Here is a 19,726-nt window from a genome sequence, read left to right as displayed (position 1 = left end):
GTAGTACTTTTCATGTGACAATTTTGGGCTGCATACTTGTTGATCGATTTGGGGTTTGATCAATAATCCTGAAAAAATACATAAAGTTAATCTGAAATTTAGGGCATACAAGAACAATTCAAATGCCTTCTTAAATTGCCACTACATTGTATTGGGCTACATAATTATGTAATCGAATTACTCTTATGGGATAAAAATTGACTCATTGATAAATACGTTTCTTTAGGGTATTTTGCTGCCATCAGTGGCAATTTTGCTTGGTGTTTCATCTGGAATTGCCAGGCTTCATCAGAACAAGAGGCATTAGATACTCTAAGATGTAGGCCAAATCACTGGGGTGGATAAAACATGCGACTTCACACAAAGACCTACTCACTGCTTGTTGTACTGCTATAGGTTTGTCCCCTGCAAGAATTCTGATAAATTCTCTTCCACATACATTCCATGAGAAAGGAAAAAGGAATATACGGTACATTCGTAATTGTATCCATTGCCTTGCTGAATATATTCCCGACAGGAGAGAATTTCTTTTATCTAGGGATAGGTAAGAACTTGCCCCTGCTTAGAATTTTTCGTCTGATGATTGGAAGAGTTTTCCACAGACTAGCTTCTGATTCCATGCCTTTTGAACCTTGTTCCTCCGCCACTACCTGTATGCTTCTGGTTCTGCGTGCCATAGGACGCGTTTACCTTGAGATACAAACTCTGGGCCTGAGTCTTCATGTTACGTCACCTAGGGAGTCAATCCAGCGAGTAGTGAGACTGTCTCTGGAAGCTATTCTTACACTGGGATGGCTAGTGATATCTTAAAAGTACAGCCGGCCCACGGCATTCTCTGAGGATTGGTTCCAGGGCCAGCAGAGGATATTAAAATCCATGTATGCTCTAGTCCCAGAGTCAGCCCTCCCTATCTGTGGATTCCGCATGTGCAGATTCAACCAACCTCGGATAGCAAATGTAGGAGCATGAAAAGAATCTGTGTATAAGTGGATCCTTGCAGTTCAAACTCATGTTGTTCAAAGATCGACTGTACACACAAAATATCCCACTGAACCCAAATTAAATATATCCCCCCACTCAACTTCCTCTTAGCTGGATATAAGAAAAAATTCCCCTAGCTGCTCCAACGCTACCAGATATGAGCGGAAGTGTGGCTGACAGGAAAGTAGGAGGAGAGGGAAACCGGTCATAGACAGATAGATAGATGAATAAGATATAGCACTGCCCCCAAGAATCTTGCAAACCGATAGGGTATTTAAAGATGGCATGTAAGTGGCTACAGTACAAGATGAAAATTGGTGAGGCCTTTAGAAGGATAAACAACAACAAAAACGATAATAAAAAGTTAACACTCATTGAGTACTTACTATGTGCCATACACTTTTCTAAGCATTTTATACGTGCAATATCTTTTAAACCTCGCAGCAACTCTAAAAGAATAGGTACTAGTACAAATAGCCCATTTTACAGATGTAGAAACTGAGGCTAAGAGAGATTTGATGAGTTATTTGAGGTCACATGCTAATGGAGGGCAGAGCCTGGGAATGGGGAGACTGACTGAAGGTGGGAGGTGGGTTGGCACCAGGACAAGCGCTAATGGGGCAGTGGGAAGATGGGTAGGAGGTTGGGTGACTCCCAGATAGCTGGCTTTGGGGACAAAAAACAGTGATGTTATTTGATGAAAAGGGGACTGTAAGGAGGGGAAGCTGGCTTTAAAAAAGGTAATGAATTTACTTCTGCCATATTGATTTGAAGCACTTGTGGGACAGCCACGTAGAGATGGCCTGGAGGCAGTTGGATATCTGAGTCCAGAGCTCAAGAGAGAGATCTGGGCAGGAGACAGACAGGGTGGGTCATCCCTGTGTAGTGATGGTCGACTTCAGGGGATTGTCTGAATTCCCTTGGGATGTGTTGGGTGTTAGGAGGAAGCCAAGCTGTAATCCTGGGGTGGCCAGAGGAAGAGGGGTGGGCAAAGCAGTGGGCAGCAAGGGGGCAAGAAACCCAGCAAGCTGAGGGAGGAAAGCACTTCAAGAAGAGCTCGTGGTCACAGTGATACATGTTGCAGATAAAGGCCGGGATTCTTGTATTTAGCAAAAAATTCACAATAATCCTGGTGTCTGAGTGTGGGTTGTCCCTGAGACAAGGACTTGAGAGGAAGTAGATTTTAGGAGATTTAGAGACTATGGGCAGTGGGGAAGTGGGATGGGAAAGGGAAGGCGGCCAATAAAGGGAGCATCACCAAGCTGGTTCCCACTGTGGGCAACTGGTGCTCAATCCCACAGGGACCCCTGGGAGATGGTGCGAGACACATAGCTCAGGGGTATCTATCACAGGTTAGGTTCTCTGGAGGCAGAAACCGAAATGGAGTTTGGCATGTGAGATAGTTACTAGGACTGCCATCGGTGAAAGGAGGGGGAGAAAGTGGGACTGGGACAGGGGAGGGCTTGAACTGCAAAGCTGGCCTGGCAAACCTGGACAGACCCTATGGGAGACGCTGAAGCATGTAGAGCCTGTCAGAGTTGTCCCACGGTGGATGAAATAACCAATCATTGGATGCCGGCTACCCCAGGAAGTGCCTTTGGGGCGAGGTGGTTTTCTGCTGACAATGGGGCCACAAGTCCCTCCCTGAAGGGGACCTGCGGGCACATCTCTATGGCCCCCACATTTGCCCTCTCGAGGAAGCTGGGCTGGTTCTACACCCGAGGGTCATGGTTGAGCCAGCCAGAGGTGCCATAATCTCTCAGCATTGCTGACATGTTTCATATACGGGCAGAGCAGAGCTCATGGCTTCAGGCAGGTGTCAACAGTGGGATGAAGAGGTAAGGCCTGTACCACGTGGGTGGGACACCAAGAGGTGCATGAGAGGAGTTTAAAGCAAGTGCTGCTGGCAAGGGAGAAGCCAGCTGAGACGCTGGCTCACAATCCCCCTCCTCTGAGGTTTTGTCTCAGCTATGGGACCTTGCCTCCTGGGGCCATGGCTGATTGATCCATGGGAAGATACCTGACTCAGGCTGGACCAATCAGAATCCTTCCCTGAGATTTTCAAACTGGAGTTAAAGGGAGCCGTGGGGGTAGAAGGGTCTGGAGCAGTTGGGCATAACGTGGAGGAAAGAATGACATCATTCCAAAAGAAGCTGGGAGTAGAGAGAGTGTAAGGGCCACAAGAAAAAAGTCCCAGGGGATCTGGTGGCCCAGCTGCATCCCTTTCCTTCTTTTCTTCCCACAGTCGTGCGAGATTCCTAGCATCCTGCCAATAAAACCCCCATTGTGCTAAGCAAGGCTGGGCTGAGTTTCCTGTCTTGGAGATGAGAGTTAAGGATTGAGTGGGATGTGAAGAAACACCGTGCGTGCAGAGGATTCCCAAAGAGCTCACGACGAAGAGAAGGGGGCGGGGGGAGAGAGAGAGAGAGAGAGGATGCCGAAACTCGATGAGAATGCAGGGTCAAGGAAGGGTTTTTTATTTTATTTTTTTAAGCTGTGGAAAACTTAAACATGTTTATGTGCTGAGGGTAAAGAGCCAGTAAAAGCAGCATAAATCATAACAACAGAATATACTAAAACGAGGCAGAGATACAAAGCTGTAAAAGCCTTAAAGATAAAGAAAATATGCTCTCAATAAACATAAGGAGAAAAGGCAGAAGGAAAAAAAAGCCTTGCAGTGGAAAGCAGGCATTGGCCTGAGTACCCCACAGTCCATCCCCAGACCTGGGCAGCCGCTCACTCTGAGGTCAGAGAACAGTTCCAAGCCCTTAGCCTCTTGCTTCTTTCACCTCCGGGGCCTCACCCAGGGGACCAGGAAGGGGCCCTTGAGAAGCAGTTACCTGGTGATTAGGATGAGATACGTCCACCCGGTCCAGTACACACAGCCTTGGGTGCTTACTCAAGACCACAGTTGGAAAGGGGCTACGGGAGAGCAGGAGATGGAAGATGCAGGAGAGAAAGATGACTGCCCAGGTCCCTGCAGAGGAGCTGGTGTCCGGAACACAAGGGAGAGATTAGCCTCAGATCGGATAACAGGCCCTTGGCTATGAGACAAGAGCAGAGGAAGAAATCTTGTATGTCAGGGGGGTGGTGGGCCGGAAGTGGACTTCATTTTCTCTATAAACTCAAAGGCAAGGGCATCTGTTGAGAGTTATCACGAATGGGCTGGAAGTATCAGTTAGGAAGGCTTTTGGCTTCAAGTACCCCCAAATCCAACTAATAGTGGCTTATATCCCAAAGGCCTTTACTGCTTAGCAAGCAAGAAGTCTGGAGGTAGGCAGTTTCAAGGTTTTTCCATGGTTCACTGATTGTATGGAGGCACCGGTTCTATCAGCCACTCTGCCCTGCCATCCTTAGTTATTGACTTTTTCTCCCCATGCTTGCTACCTTGTAGTGTCAAGATGGCTGCCATAGCTCCAGGCATCAAGTATTTATTTTAGGAGAGGAAGTCACAGACAGTCAGGCAATGAGAAAACTCCTTCACTCTCGCCTCTTGTCAGGAAGAAACATTCTCTTCAGAAGCTTCCCAGGAGACTTCCCCTTATTAGCCAAGACTGTGTCACAAACCCATCATAAAACATATTACCTAAAATTAAGAGATCTTTGCCTAATGCCCAAACAAAATTGGATTCTGTTAGCAGGGAACAGGTGGGGGAAATGCCTTGGGTAGAGAGCCTTAGAGTCTGCTACAATCAGGTAGGTGGATGGAGAAGAGGAAAAAAGTTTTCCAGTAGCTACAAAAGGGAAAGGACAGAAATAAAGCATTGCCCAGCAGCAGCAGAGGTCCAGCTGGGTTTGAGGCCCAGCGTAAGGGAGAAGGGTGAAAGTGGGGCAGATGGGAATAACCGCCAAAGTCCCATTTACATAGAAGGCCTCCATCAGGTGCCACCAAAACTTCACATGATGGCATGATCAAATTCCAACACATCCACTGGCCTGATCATCACGTATCACGAACACTTATGGTTCAGTTGCAGGAAAAGAAATCACTCCAGCCATTTTAAGCAGAAAGGGATTTAATTCAGGGTATTGGGTATTTGCAAAATTGTTGTAAGAATGGGAGGATCGGGACTTCCCTGGTGGTCCAGTGGTTAAGACTCTGCACTCCCAATGCAGGCGGCCTGGGTTCGATCCCTGGTCAGGGAACTAGATCCCGCATGCTGCAACTAAGAGCCCGCGTGCCGCAAATAAAGATCCCACATGCCACAACGAAGATCCCACGTGCCGCAACTAAGACCTGGCCCAGCAAAAAAAAAAAAAAAAAAAAGAATGGGAGGATCAGGCTTTGGGCTGGCCCTCCAGGACTGACTCTCAAAATGATACCACAGAACTACTGACCTGCCAGGGGAGCTACTCTACCTTGACCTCAGCCAGAAAGGTTGAAGGCTGTATAGGGACTGGTGGTTTCAAGAGCGTGATGCTTTAGCTGTGATCCAGGGGTCAGGAAGACTTGTATGCTGTTGCCACAACTGCCAACTGACACTCATGGGGCTAGTGTTGGGCACTGGAAATCTACTGCAGGAACTTACTTGCCCTACGACCATGCTTGTCAATGGAACGTGGCCTCAGCCTCACTCCCACCCTCCAAATAATCCACAAGAGCATCAAACTGGCAGAATCCAATTCACGCTCGGAACACTAGCTTTCCACACCCTGCAGTACAGGAAGGCACAGAAAAGGAGGGTAGGATGGATGTCGAGAACACAAATCCTCCTTATCCACTATGACATTCTAGTAACTTTTCCTGATCCCAACGCTGCTTTTAAGAGCTCTTTCATACTTCAGATCACAAAAAGCTTTGGTGAATGATTTTTTTAAATTTATTTTTATTTGTAACCATGGTTAAAAAAACCCCTCCACATAACGTAAAGTTTACTATCATAACCATTTATAAATGTACAGTTCAGTAGTGTCAAGTATATTCACGTTGCTATGTAACAGAGCTCCAGAATGTTTTCATCTTGTAAAACTGAAACTCCATACTCACCAAACAATAACTCCTCATTGCCCCTCCCCCCAGCCCCTGGCAACCACCATTCTACTTTCTGCTTCTATGAATTTGACTACTCTAGATACCTCAAAAAAGCAAAATCATACAGTATTTGTCATTTTGTGACTGGTTTATTTCTGGTGAATGATTCTTTTAAGGAACTCAGGCTATCAAAATCTGCAATGAACAAATAGGACCCCCAATTATATTACAAATCTTTGCTACAATGAGCAAACACATTCTACAATCTCAACAGGAGAGCTATAATGCCTCAGCCCAAAGGCATCCCTTTAGGCAGATTTTATAGTGATATATGTCTTTTTTTCCAAAACCCTGGATAGGCATAGAACTCTCAAAATGAGTGGTCAAGAAAAACCTCACTACAGTGGGGAGAATGCTATTTCCAGTATATTTTCTGCAATAGGCAGAATTCTGGGATGGCCCCCAGGGTTCCTCAGTCTGTAGAATCCCCTCTCCTTGAGTGTGAGAGGGACTTATGAATATGGTGACATATCACTGTAATGATTAGGTTGTACCACATTGCATGGTTGACTTTAAGAAAGGGAGATTAGCAGGGGGCTCAAGATGGAGTAGGAGGACATGGAGCTCACCTCCCCCCACAAAAACATCAAAAATACATCTACATGTGGAATAGCGCTCACAGAAAACTAACTGGAAACTGGCAGAAGAACTCCTATACAACCAAAGCTGTAAGAAAAATCTCCAGGTAACAGCGTAGGATGGAAAAAAGGTACTGGTTTGGGACCTGCACTCCTGGGAGGGATCAGAAAGGAAGGGAAGGTCTACATGGGTGGACCCTCACCCTGGAGAGCAAGCAGGTCGAGGCACAATCTGGGCATCCCACGCCTGGGGTCCTGCATGGAGGAGACACACCCCCTTGGCTGCTGAGAGGACCACTGGGACAGACAGAAGAAGGGCTGGAGAAGCCTAGACTCTACTTGAGGGGAGTGTGCACATGCTGGCTTTCCAACAATCAGGGCAGAAAGAGCCTTGCGTTGGTGGCTGCCGCCTGGCCACACTCCCCGATCTGATGGGGCGAACACCCCAGGCCTGCTCACTCTACACCGCAGCTTGATGATCTGGGCCAACCAGGCCCTGGGAAATGACTGGATCTAGCTACGCATAGACAGCCTGGGGGGCCTAGGGTGCGGGTGGCGAGGCGACAGCTATTGTCAGCAAGCTCAGGAGCAAGCAGAGTTAGTGTCCCAGCCAGAGCCCCCTGGCTCCACCCACTCCACACTGCAGTTTAGCACTGGATCTGGAACAGACAGGTCCTGGGAGAAGACTGCCACAGAGGCAGCCCAGATCTCAGGCGGAAGCAGAGCCACCTCAGTTCCTGCAGCCACAACGCCCCGACCCTGCAGCCCCAGCCTACTCAACACCACAGCCTTGCACTAGATCTGGGACGAACAAAACAGGGGACGGGATGTGACCTTGGGCTGCTTCTGAGCAGAGCTGCAGATGCCTACACAGGCAGTGCACAGGTCTACTGTGAGCACATGGGCCTCACTTGCTTCAGCAATTACCTTGTTTGGGCCAGGGCATGCACTCAGGGACAACAGAGCCTGATTGAACCTGACCCTCAGGTTTTCTACTCCAACAACTGGGGAGTAGACCCTGCCCCTGACAGGGCAGCAACAGCTACAGAGCAGAGAAGTCCTGCTGCAAACCCTGCCCAGGCTTTAATTTTCCCCACACCAACCACACCCCCTATCAAGGGGATAACAGCTGGCACACCCTGAAGAAAGACGTGGTTGGCGTCCATATCAAAACCAGCCCTCCCACCAAAGACATTAGACACACACAGTCTATGCAGGAATGCTCCCACATAAAAACACCCATTCAAGACCACAGTAGGTAACTGTTCCTCCTAAATTCTTAGAGACAGAGAACACTAAGTAAAATGAAAAGGCAAAGGAACTACTCCCAATTAAAAGAGCAAGAGAATTCCCCTGAAAGAACGAATAATGAAACAGAGCTCACCAGTCTATCAGACCCAAGTTAAAAAAGGTGGCAATAAAAATGCTAAAAGAATTCTAAAAGACTATGGATAGAAACACAGATCACTGTAACAAGGAACTAGAAACTACAAAGATGAACCAATAAAAAATAGGTAATTCAATTGCCGAGATAAAAAGCAATCTAGAAGCAATGAATAGCAGACTAAATGACATAGAACAACAAATAAGTGATCTGGAAGATAGAAAAATGGAAATCACCCAATCAGAACAGCAGACAGAAAGACAAATGAAAAAACAATGAAAGCAACATACAAGATCTATGGGATAATATAAAACGTGCCAACATACACATAATAAGTGTTCCAGAATGAGAAGAGCGAGAAAAGGGGATTGAAAATGTATTTGAAGAAATTATGGCTGAAAACTTCCCAAACCTAAAGAAGGAAACAGATATCCAGGAACAGGAAGCACAGAGGATCCCAAACAAAATGAACCCAAATAGACCCACACTAAAACATAGCATAATTAAAATGGCAAAAGTTAAAGAGAGAATTCTAAAAGCAGCCAGAGAGGGAATTCCCTGGTGGTCCAGTGGTTAGGACTTGGCACCTTCACTGCTGTGGCCTGGGTTCAATCCCTGGTCTGGGAACTAAGATCCCACAAGCCGTGCAGCATGGCAAATAAATAAATAAATAAATAAAAGCAGCAAGAGGAAAACAAAGAGACAGTTACAAGGGAACCCCTATAAGGCTATCAGTTGATTTCTCTGCAGAAACTTTGTAGGCCAGAAGGGAGTGACATGATATATTCAAAGCCCTGAAAGGGAAAAACCTGCAACTTAGGATACTCTACCCAGCAAGATTATCATTTACAATAGGAGAGAAAATGAATTTCTCAGACAAGCAAAAACTAAAAGAACTCAACAATACTAAAGCTACCCTAAAAGAAACATTGAAGGGTCTTCTCTAAATAGAAAAGAAGCAAGAATCTATAGGAAAGGGAAAATCACAATAAGAAAGGCAAATATATAGTAAGAATTGAAGATCACGTAAATAAGACAGTACATAGATTTTAAAACAATTAAAAATTTGTAAAAGTGTTTATAACTACAATAAACAGTAAAAGGATAAGCATGAAGTTGTAAAATAGGACGTCAAAATCACAAAATGTGGGGGAGAAGAGTATAAAAATGTAGATCTTTTAGAATGTGTTTGAATTTGAATGACTATCAGTTTAAAGCAAGTAGACAGTTATGGGTCAATATACTTGAACTCCATGGTAACCACAGGTCAGAAACATACAAGAGATTCACAAAAACCAAAAAGAAAGGAACTCAAGCATACTGCAAAAGAATATCATCAAACCACAAAAGGAAAAACAAAAAGAAGAAGAAATGAACAAAGAAGAATTACAAAAACAACTGGAAAACAAAGATTAAAATGGCAATAAGTACATACCTATCAATAAGTATTTTAAATGTCAATGGACTAAATGCTCAGATCAAAAGACACAGAGTGGCAGACTGGATGAAAAAACAAGAATCTGCAATATGCTGCCTACAAGAGACTCAATTCAGGGTGAAAGACACACACAGACTGAAAGTGAGGGGATGGAAAAACACATTTCATGGAAATGGAAATGACAAAAAAGCGAGGGTAACGATACTCATATCAGACAAAGTAGACTTAAAACAAAGGCCATAAAGAAAGACAAAGAAGGGCATTATGTAATGATAAAGGAATCAATACAAGAAGATGATATTACACATGTCAACATATATGTACCCCATATAGGAGCACCTAAATATACACAGCAAACACTAAGAGACATAAAGGGAGAAATTGACAATAACACAAATAATCGTAGGAGATTTTAACACTGCACTGACATCAATGGACAGATCATCCAGACAGAAAATCAATAAGGCAACTGAGGTCCTAAATGACTGGTTGGACTTAATTGATATCTACAGGACACTACAACCAAAAAAACAACCCCCAAAATACACATTCTTTTCAAGCATGCATGGAACATTCTCTAGGATAGATCACGTGCTAGGTCACAAAACAAATCTCAACAAATTTAAGAAATAGAAAATTTCAAGCATCTTTTCTGACCACAACGGTATGAAACTAGAAATCAAACACAGGAAGAAAAACGGGAAAAGAACAAACACATGGAGACTAAACAACATGCTACTAAAAAACTAACGGGACAATGATGAAATCAAAGAAGAAATCAGAAAATACTTCAAGACAAACAAAAATGAAAACGTAACTTTACAAAAGCTATGGGCTGTAGCAAAAGCATTTCTATGTGGGAAGTTCATAGTGCCACAGACCTTCTTTAAGAAACAAGAAAAATCTCAAATAAACAACCTAACCTAGCACCTAAAAGAATTAGAAAAAGAAAAACAAACAAAACCCAAAGTCAGCAGAAGGAAGGAAATAATAAAGATCAGAGAGGAAATAAATAAAATAGAGATTAAAAAAATCAATAAAACCAAGAGCTGTTTTTTTGAAAACATAAGCAAAATTGACAAACCTCTAGCCAGGCTCACCAAGAAGAAAAGAGAAAGGACCCAAATAAACAAAATAAGAAATGAAAGAGGAGAAATAACAACTGATACCACAGAAATTTTAAAAATTATAAGGGAATACGATGAACAGTTAGGTATATGCCAACAAATTGGACAACCTAGAAGAAATGGACAAGTTTATAGAAACATACGGCTTGCCAAAATTGACTCAAGAAGAAATAGATAATTTGAACAGACTGATCAATAGAAGTGAAATAGAATCTGTAAAAACAAACAAACAACAAACAAACAACAACAAAAACTCCCTGTAAACGAAAGTCTAGGACCAGATGGCTTCACTGGGGAATTCTACCAAACATACAAAGAATAATTTATACCTATCCTTCTCAAACTATTCCAAAAACTGAAGAGGAAGGAAGACTCCTAAATTCATTCTATGAGGCCACAATCACCCTGAAACCAAAACCAGACAAAGACACTACAAAAAAAGAGAAAATTACAGGCCAATATCTTTGATGAATATAGATGCAAAAATCCTCAACAAAATATTAGAAAATTGAACCCAACGATACATAAAAAGAACATACACTATGATCAAGTTGGATTCATTCCAGGGTCACAAGAATGGTTCAACATATGCAAATCAGTCACTGTGATATGCCACATTAGCAAAAGGAAAGACAAAAACCACATGATCATCTCAACAGACGCAGAAAAAGCATTTGACAAAATTCAACATCCATTCATGATAAAAACTCTCACCAAAGTGGGTACAGAGGGAACATATCTCAAAATAATAAAGGCCATTTATGACAAACCCACAGCCAACATAATACTCAATGATGAAAAGCTGAAAGCTTTCCTGCTAAATTCTGGAACAAGACAAGGATGCCCACTCTCATCACTCCTATTCAACACAGTATTGGAAGCCTTAGCCACAGCAATCAGACAAGAAAAAGAAATAAAAGGTATCCAAATTGGAAGGGAATAGGTAAAACCGTCATTATTTGCAAATGACATGATACTCTATATAGAGAACCCTAAAGTCTCCACACAAAAACTATTAAAATAAGTTAATTCAGCAAGGTAGCAGGATACAAGATCAATATACACAAATCTGTTGCATTTCTTTACACTAATAATGAATATCAGAAAGTAAAAAAAAAAAATCCTGTTGAAAATCACATAAATAAAGTACCTAGGAATAAACTTAACCAAGGAGGTGAAAGACCTATATGCTGAAAACTATAAAACATTGATAAAGGAAACAGAAGATGATTCAAAGAAATGGAAAGAGAACCTGTGCTCTTAGAGTGGAAGAATTAATATTGTCAAAATGGCCATACTACCCAAAGCAATCTACAGATTTAATGCAATCCCTATCAAAATACCCAGGACATTTTTCACAGAACTAGAACAAACAATCCTAAAATTTATATGGAATTACAAAAGACCCAGAATTGCTGAAACAATCCTGAGAAAAAAGAACTAAGCTGGAGGCATAACCCTTCCAGACTTCAGACAACACTACACAAAGCTACAGTAATCAAAACAGTATGGTGTTGGCACAAAAACAGACATATAGATCAATGGTACAGAATAGAGAGCCCAGAAATAAATCCATACACCTACAGTCACTTAATCTATGACAAAGGAGGCAAGAATATACAATGGAGAAAAGACAGTCTCTTCAGCAAGTGGTGTTGGGAAAGCTGGACAGCTACATGTAAATCAATGAAATGAGAACACTCCCTCAAACCATATACAAAAATAAACTCGAAATGGTTTAAAGACCTAAATATAAGACATGACCCCATAAAACTCCTATACTAGAACATAGGCAAAACATTCTCTGGCATAAATCATAGCAATATTTTCTTAGATCAGTCTCCCATGGCAAAAGAAATAAAAGCAAAAATAAACAAATGGGACCTAATTAAATTTAAAAGCTTTTGCACAGCAAAGGAAACCATCAACAAAATGAAAAGACAATCTATGGAATGGGAGAAACTATTTGCAAACGATGCAACTGACAAATATATACAAACAGCTCATACAACTCAATATCAAAAAAACAAACAACCCAATTAATAAATGGGCAGAAAACCTAAATACACGTTTCTCCAAAGATGACATACAGATGGCCAACAAGCACATGAAAAGATGCTCAACATCACTAATTATTAGAGAAATGCAAATCAAAACCACAATGAGGTATCACCTCACACCTGTCAGGATGGCCATCATCAAAAACTCCACAAATAATATTGATAAATGCTGGAGAGGGTGTGGAGAAAAGGGAACCCTCCTACACTGTTGACGGGAATGTAAATTGGCACAGTCACTGTGGAGAACAGTATGGAGGTTCCTTGAAAAACTAAAAATAAAGCTACCATGTGATCCAGCAATCCCATTCTTGGGTATATATCCAGAAAAGATGAAAACTCTAATTCGAAAAGATATATTCAATCCAATGTTCAGAGCAGCACTATTTACAACAGCCAAGACGTGGAAACAACCCAAGTGCCCATCAACAGACGACTGGCTTAAGAAGATGTGGTATAAATGTAAAATGGAATATTACTCAGCCATAAAAATGAATGAAATATTGCCATTTGTAGCAATATGGGTGGACCTAGAGAATATTATGCATATTGAAATAAGTCAGACAGAGAAAGACAAATACCATATGGTATCACTTATATGTGGAATCTAAAAAATAATACAGGGCTTCCCTGGTGGCACAGTGGTTAAGATTCCTCCTGCCAATGCAGGGGACACAGGTTCGAGCCCTGGTCCGGGAAGATCCCACATGCTGCAGAGCAACTAAGCCCGTGCGCCACAACTACTGAGCCCACATGCCACAAATACTGAAGCCCACGTGCCTAGAGCCTGTGCTCCGCAACAAGAGAAGCCACTGCAATGAGAAACCCGCACACCCCAGCAAAGAGTTTCCCCCACTCACCACAACTACAGAAAGCCCACGCACAGCAATGAAGACCCAATGCAGCCAAAAATAAATAATTTATTTTTTAAAAAAGAGTAATGAAGAAGATAAGGATTTGAGAGAATGTGACAGATATTTCAGATTGGCAAAAAGATACAAAATAAAGGTAATGGGAGTCCTGAAGAAGAAAACCAAAGCAAGGAAACAAAATAAATACTAAACACTATAAGTTAAGAAAATTTGCCTAAATTGCAAAAAAAAAAAAAAAAAAGTGTGTGTTGGGGGGGGGAGATTATCCCAGGTGGGCCTGACCTAAACAGGTGAGTCCTTCAAAAGGAACTGGGCTCCTGGTACTGAGAAGGATACAACACCTGAGAGACACTTGGTATCAGGGAGATTTTCCATTCCATTGCCAGGACCTGAAAGCAGTCTCTAGGAGCTGAGAGGAACGCCTGGCCAACAGCCAGCAAAAACACAGGTACCTCAGTCCTACAACTGCAAGGAACTGAGTCCTGCCAACAACTTGAATGAACCTGAAAGGCAACCCTGAGCTTCAGGCAAGATTACAGCTCTGGCCGACACCTTGACTTTAGCCTTGTGAGAACCTGAGCTGGAATCCAGCCATGCCAGGCCCCGACTTCTAACCTATAGAACTATGAGCTAATAAATGGCTGTTGTTTTAGGCTGCTAAATTTGCGGTGATCTGTCATAGAGCCATAGAAAACTAATACACCTCGGTTCTAACATTGGCCCTGCTTCCAGTTTACTGTGTGACCAAGGGTATGTCACTTACCCTCTCTGAGCTTCAGTTTCCACAGTTAATGACAACAACAACTCATCTCCTGCCTGCAGGATTCATATGAAAATCAAATTACTTAACGTACGTGAAAGCATTTGCAAAGTTATAAAGTGGCTTATAAATGGAAAGTTTATTATTGTCATGTTCAAAATAAACCCCCAACTTTGACTGCAAGAAATGATTTAGAATCAACCAACCCACTGCTTTGGAGTTAAAGAATCATGGGGCTAAAATCCAGGTTCTTCCACTTATTAGCCCATCTTTTGATGGGGTTATTTAACCTCTTTAAGACCTAGTGTCCTAGGTGTACAAACATGAACCTCATAAGACTGTTGTGTGCTTCAAATATCATAGTGCCTGGCACAGAATAAGCGCTCAGTATATAACACTAAAAATCATTTATGTAACAGGCCTGGAGGGCAGCCCATCCAGATCGGGGCAGATTAGAAGGCTCCAGGAGAGAGATTTTCCAATGAAATCGATCGAATACTAGATGTGTCTGAATATCTTCAGAGCCGATTCAGACATCCGGCGAAGTTTACAGTTGCATTACTGATAAATATGTAGAAAACTAAGAAACCCAAAAGCCAGATGACTATTAACTCCAGGGGAAGGATTGTGCAAGAAAGAAAAAAAGTAATAACCACAATTCACTACATGGATCAGCTATATAAAATATTTACCAAACATTGAGACATTTAATAAGATAAACACCGAATAGGGATCCAATCAAAAGTACACTATACCTCTATTGGGAGCACGCGGGGAGGGTGGGGCACACGTGTGGAAAAAGCAGGAGGAGAAATGAACAAAATTTAAAGAAAAAAGAATGGATTCATGGATGAAGTATTAATGCTCTAATTCGATCATTGTAAGTGAAAGATATTTTAGTCCATTAAAGATTTTAACTTGTAAACGAAGATATAGTGATAGTAATATTTTAAGAAAGCCACAACCACATGATTTGGGGCCAGCTCAGAGTCATCTGACAGGGCAATATTTTCCTGTCAGAGGGAGAGCTGCAGGGTTCCAGAAGTTATAGAAGTTTCTAGCAAGTGAAAATTAAATCCCTATGTATTTTACTTTGGGAACGTGAAGAAAATAGTAAATAAACACGAAGGCATCTGCCTAAATCAAATCCGAGCAGAGACAAAATGACATACGGGTGGCAGTGTTCAGTAGTGAATGTGACATCATTTATTCCCCAAGCTCACCAGATCCAACACTGAATAGGTCCATATCCAGCTGACATGATGGCTGAGGGCCTGTAACAAAATAGGGGCTTATCAGCCCTGGCTTGGTTGATTCTAAACCATTTCCTGTGGTCAAAGTTGGGGGTTTATTTTGAACATGACAATAATAAACTTTCCATTTATAAGCCGCTTTATAACTTTGCAAATGTCTTCACGTACATTAAGTAATTTGGTTTTCACATGAATCCTGCAGGCAGGAGATGAGTTACTGTTGTCAGTAACTGTGGAAGCTGAAGCTCAGAGAGGGTAAGTGACATATCCTTGGTCACACAGTAAACTGAAAGCAGGGCCAATGTTAGAACCGAGGTGTATTTGTTTTCTATGGCTCTACGACAGATCACCGCAAATTTAGCAGCCTAAAACAACAGCCATTTATTAGCTCAGAGTTATGTAGGTTAGAAATTGGGGCTTTTCCCCCAGTAGTATCCTAATGTATAATTTACATGCAGGAAAGAGCACAGATCTTAAGTGCTCAATTTCTTTTTTATATGTGTATATACCTATGTGACCAGCACTCAGATCAAGATCCGGAACACTTTTATCACCCCCCAAAGAGCTCTCTTATGTCCCTTTCCAGTCAATTCCACCCCCCTCTGCCTCCCAGAGCTAACTGCTATCGTGACTTTTACTACCGTAGATTAAGCTTTGCCTCTTTTTAAGCTTCATGTAAATAGAAACGTGTAGTATTTACTCATATGTCTGGCTTTTTTCACTCTGCAGGATGTCTGTGATTCATCCATGTAGCTGTGTATATTCATGCTTCGTTCTTTTTTAAAAAATGTATTTTGATTTTTTTAATTGAGGTATAATTGATATATAACATTATGTTAGTTTCAGGGGTACAGCATAATGATTTGATATTTGTATATATTGCAAAATGATCACCTCAATAAAATCTAGACAACATCTGTCACTACACAGTTACAAAAATTTGTTTTCTCGTGATGAGAACTTTTAAGAACCACTCTCATGCTTTATTCTTTTATATCCCACTGTACGAATATTCATTCTACTGCGAATGGACATTTGGGTTGTTTGAAGCCCTGTGCTCTTAACCGCTAAGCTATGCATGAGGTCAATGTCATCCCCCAGCTGACTGGCTTTTCTTGGACTTCACTTCCCAAGGCTGGTGGGATTGCTGGAGTGGATTCATCGTCAGGGAGCAAGTGACGGCCTTGGGGCTTCTCAGGAAGCGGGCCTTGGACCATGCTGGTGAGGGTAAGAGGCGAAATACCTTTGCCCACCGGAGACAGGAGAGCCCAGCTGCATCCGAAGGCTGCCTCACCCTTCAAGGACAGCCACAGTTTCTCCCTGAGGGTAATTGTTTTGAAATCTCCATGGAGACTCGAGAGCCCCGACAGTTCCCTGGGACGTCCCTGGGCTTCCATCTCTCAAGTCATCAGGGTTAGGAGGGGTTGTCTGGCCTCAAAAGCCATTTGTAAAGCTAACAAACAAATCACAAGGTAAATTGAGTCCCGTGTGTCTCTGGGTGAACCCAGCAGCAGTTTCATTGTGGGCTTAAGGGTGGGATTGCTAAGGCGCAGGCACGTGGGGTCACCTGCACAAAGCCTGGGGAAGTTTTATGGGCCCTCAGTGGACTTGCACGCCAGCTACAATGAACATGCCCAACAAAGGGGCCCTTTAAAGAAAAGTTTTACGGCCTTCAACAGCAAGCTGGGGCTTGTTCTCTGGCTTTGGGAAGGAGGTGAGGGAGAAGGTGATTTACAGCAGCTGGGGTACCTCCCCTCCTGTGAACTTCTCCAGGTTAAAACACGCATCTGGTGGTCTCCAGAAGCCTGCAGGCTGGTGTACAGTGAGCAGCTGGGGGTGACAGCTTACAGCTGCAAAGATGATTAAAAGCCTGGCAAACGGGACTGATGGGCACTCTTTCAAAGAACTTGGATTATTAAGCCTGGAGAAGTAAAGACGAACACCCACACCCAAGTATATAAGGGGCTTTTACACCAAAGTCGGTGGTCAGCTATTCTCCATCTCTCAGAAAAAGGAAAAAAAAAAAATCATAAGATGATGAAGTGATTTTAAATTCCAGTGGGAGGGATTGAGGGTTGAGAATAAAAAGCAAGGTCTGACAATGAGAACTGAAAATTAAGCTGGCTTACTGTGGAAGCTGATGGAACCTTTTCTGCAGAACTGGGCAAACAGACCGGAAGTACCTAAAGGTCAAGAGGAGACGGGTGACCTCTCAGGTTGCTTTATTTCTGCACTGTTGTCTTAGTGTGGGTCCCTGACAAGCAGACCCTGAGACAAGGATGCAGGTGCAAGTAGTTCACTTGGGAAGAGGTCCCAAGAAGCACAGTGATGGCCTGGAGAAGTGAGACAGGGCAGGAAGGAAGGCCAATCAAGGGTGAGCTCAACAGTGGGTGACGTCTGTGAACAACTGGGTGCAGTCGCACTGGGGACTCTTTGTGAGATGAGGTGGAGCAGAACTGTTCTCCCCCACGAGCAAAGAAGCGGGGGGACTTATCCAGCAATTTCCACCTCTCGCTGGTTGAGGCGCATTCCTTTTCTGAAGAGCCCTGTGGCCGTTCACTTGGGTAACAGAGCCTTAGAAAAATGAGACTACACAGACTTTTCAAGGATTTGGGGTATAAACTTTGAGACCAGGGACATAAGATACCACCATGGGCCCCCCATTAGAATGGGAAGAACATGGGGGCCAGGTAATAAGTGGAGCTCTGGCCCAGGTCTGCCTGATGGTGGTTCCACTGGGTCCATGAACCTACCCAGTGGTCATTTCTCTGGTCGCTGAGTGTCTAATTGGAATGGATATACTCAGTGGTTAGCAGGACCCCCCCATCCATATTGGTTTCTTGGCCTATGGAGTAAGGGCTACCACAGTAAGAAGAAAAGATGGAAGACTCTGAAATGCCCCCTCACACACCAAGCCAAATAGTAAATCACAAGCAATAGCACATCCTAGGGGGATGGCAGAGATTAGGGCCACCGTCAATGATTTAAAGAATGCAGGGTGGGTAGTCCCCAGATATCCCCATTTAATTCACCAGTCTGGCCCCTAAAAGAACTGGATGCGTCGTGGTGAATGAGAGTAGATCACGCAGTCAAGCCGCAGCCCCAATTGCAGCTGCTTTGCTCAGTCCTTACTTCTGGCACACGTATGTGGCCATGGATCTGGCAAATATATTCTTTTCCATCTCTAATAGCTTGCATTTGTGTGGGATGGACAACAGTAGACATGGATGGTCTTGCTTCAGGGCTATGTTAACTTTCCCAACATCTCTCGTAACTTGAAGGGCTCTGGACCATCTGGACATTCTGCAAAACATCGCATGGATGCACCATGTTGCTGGCGTCATGTTAATCTTACCAGATGGGCAAGAAGTGGTATGTTGGAGGTCTTGATAAGACACATGAGCTCCAGAAAGTGAAAGATAAACTCTATGAAAGTTAGGGCCCTACCACACCAGTGAAGGTTTGAGGGACCCAGTGAGCTGGGGCATGCTGGGACATCCCCTGCAAAGTAAAAGACAACTTATTGCATTTCACATGTCCCACCACTAAGAAAGGAGTGCCATGTGTGTTAAGCCTCCTCAGGGGATATCCATCAACTGAGTGATAGAGAAGGCTGCCAGCTTTGTGTGGGACCCACAGCAGGAAGGAACTCTGCAGTAAGTTCAGGCTGAGGTGCCAGCAGCCCTCTTTCTTAGACTATAAGGCCTGATACTTGAGATAAATATAGTGGGAAAAGATGCTGGATAGAGTTTATGGCCAGCCCCGACAGAAGATCACAATGCAGATGCCTAGAGCCAGCTCTGGAGCAAGGCCATGCCATGCCATTCAGAAAGCAGCTCCCTGCATGCTACTGGGCCCTGATGGAGTTGGAGCATCTAAATGTGGGATATCAAGTGAACATGTGATCATAACTACCCATTATGAGCCGAGGCTGTAAGATCTACCAAATCCCAAGTTTGGGCAGGCCCAGCATAATCCATTGTGTGATAAGAATGGTACTCCTGGGTTGGATACAAGTAGGAGCAGAGAGCACAAGTCAGGTGCACGAACAGGTGATCTAGACGCCGTGTCATCCACCACTGTTGCACCAGCATCTTCCCTTCAGCTGACCTCACAGGGCGACATGTAGGGGTCCCTTATGACCAGCTGATGGATAATGGACAAGGTTGAGTCTGGGTCACAGATGGATCAACTTGGTAGGTTGCTGTAAGCCCCAAATGGGGGGCTGCCGCATTATAGCCTCA

Source organism: Balaenoptera ricei, chromosome X (assembly GCF_028023285.1).
Source record: "Balaenoptera ricei isolate mBalRic1 chromosome X, mBalRic1.hap2, whole genome shotgun sequence".
In the NCBI taxonomy this organism is placed as follows: domain Eukaryota; kingdom Metazoa; phylum Chordata; class Mammalia; order Artiodactyla; family Balaenopteridae; genus Balaenoptera; species Balaenoptera ricei.
Note: the sequence above shows the minus strand (reverse complement) of the source record.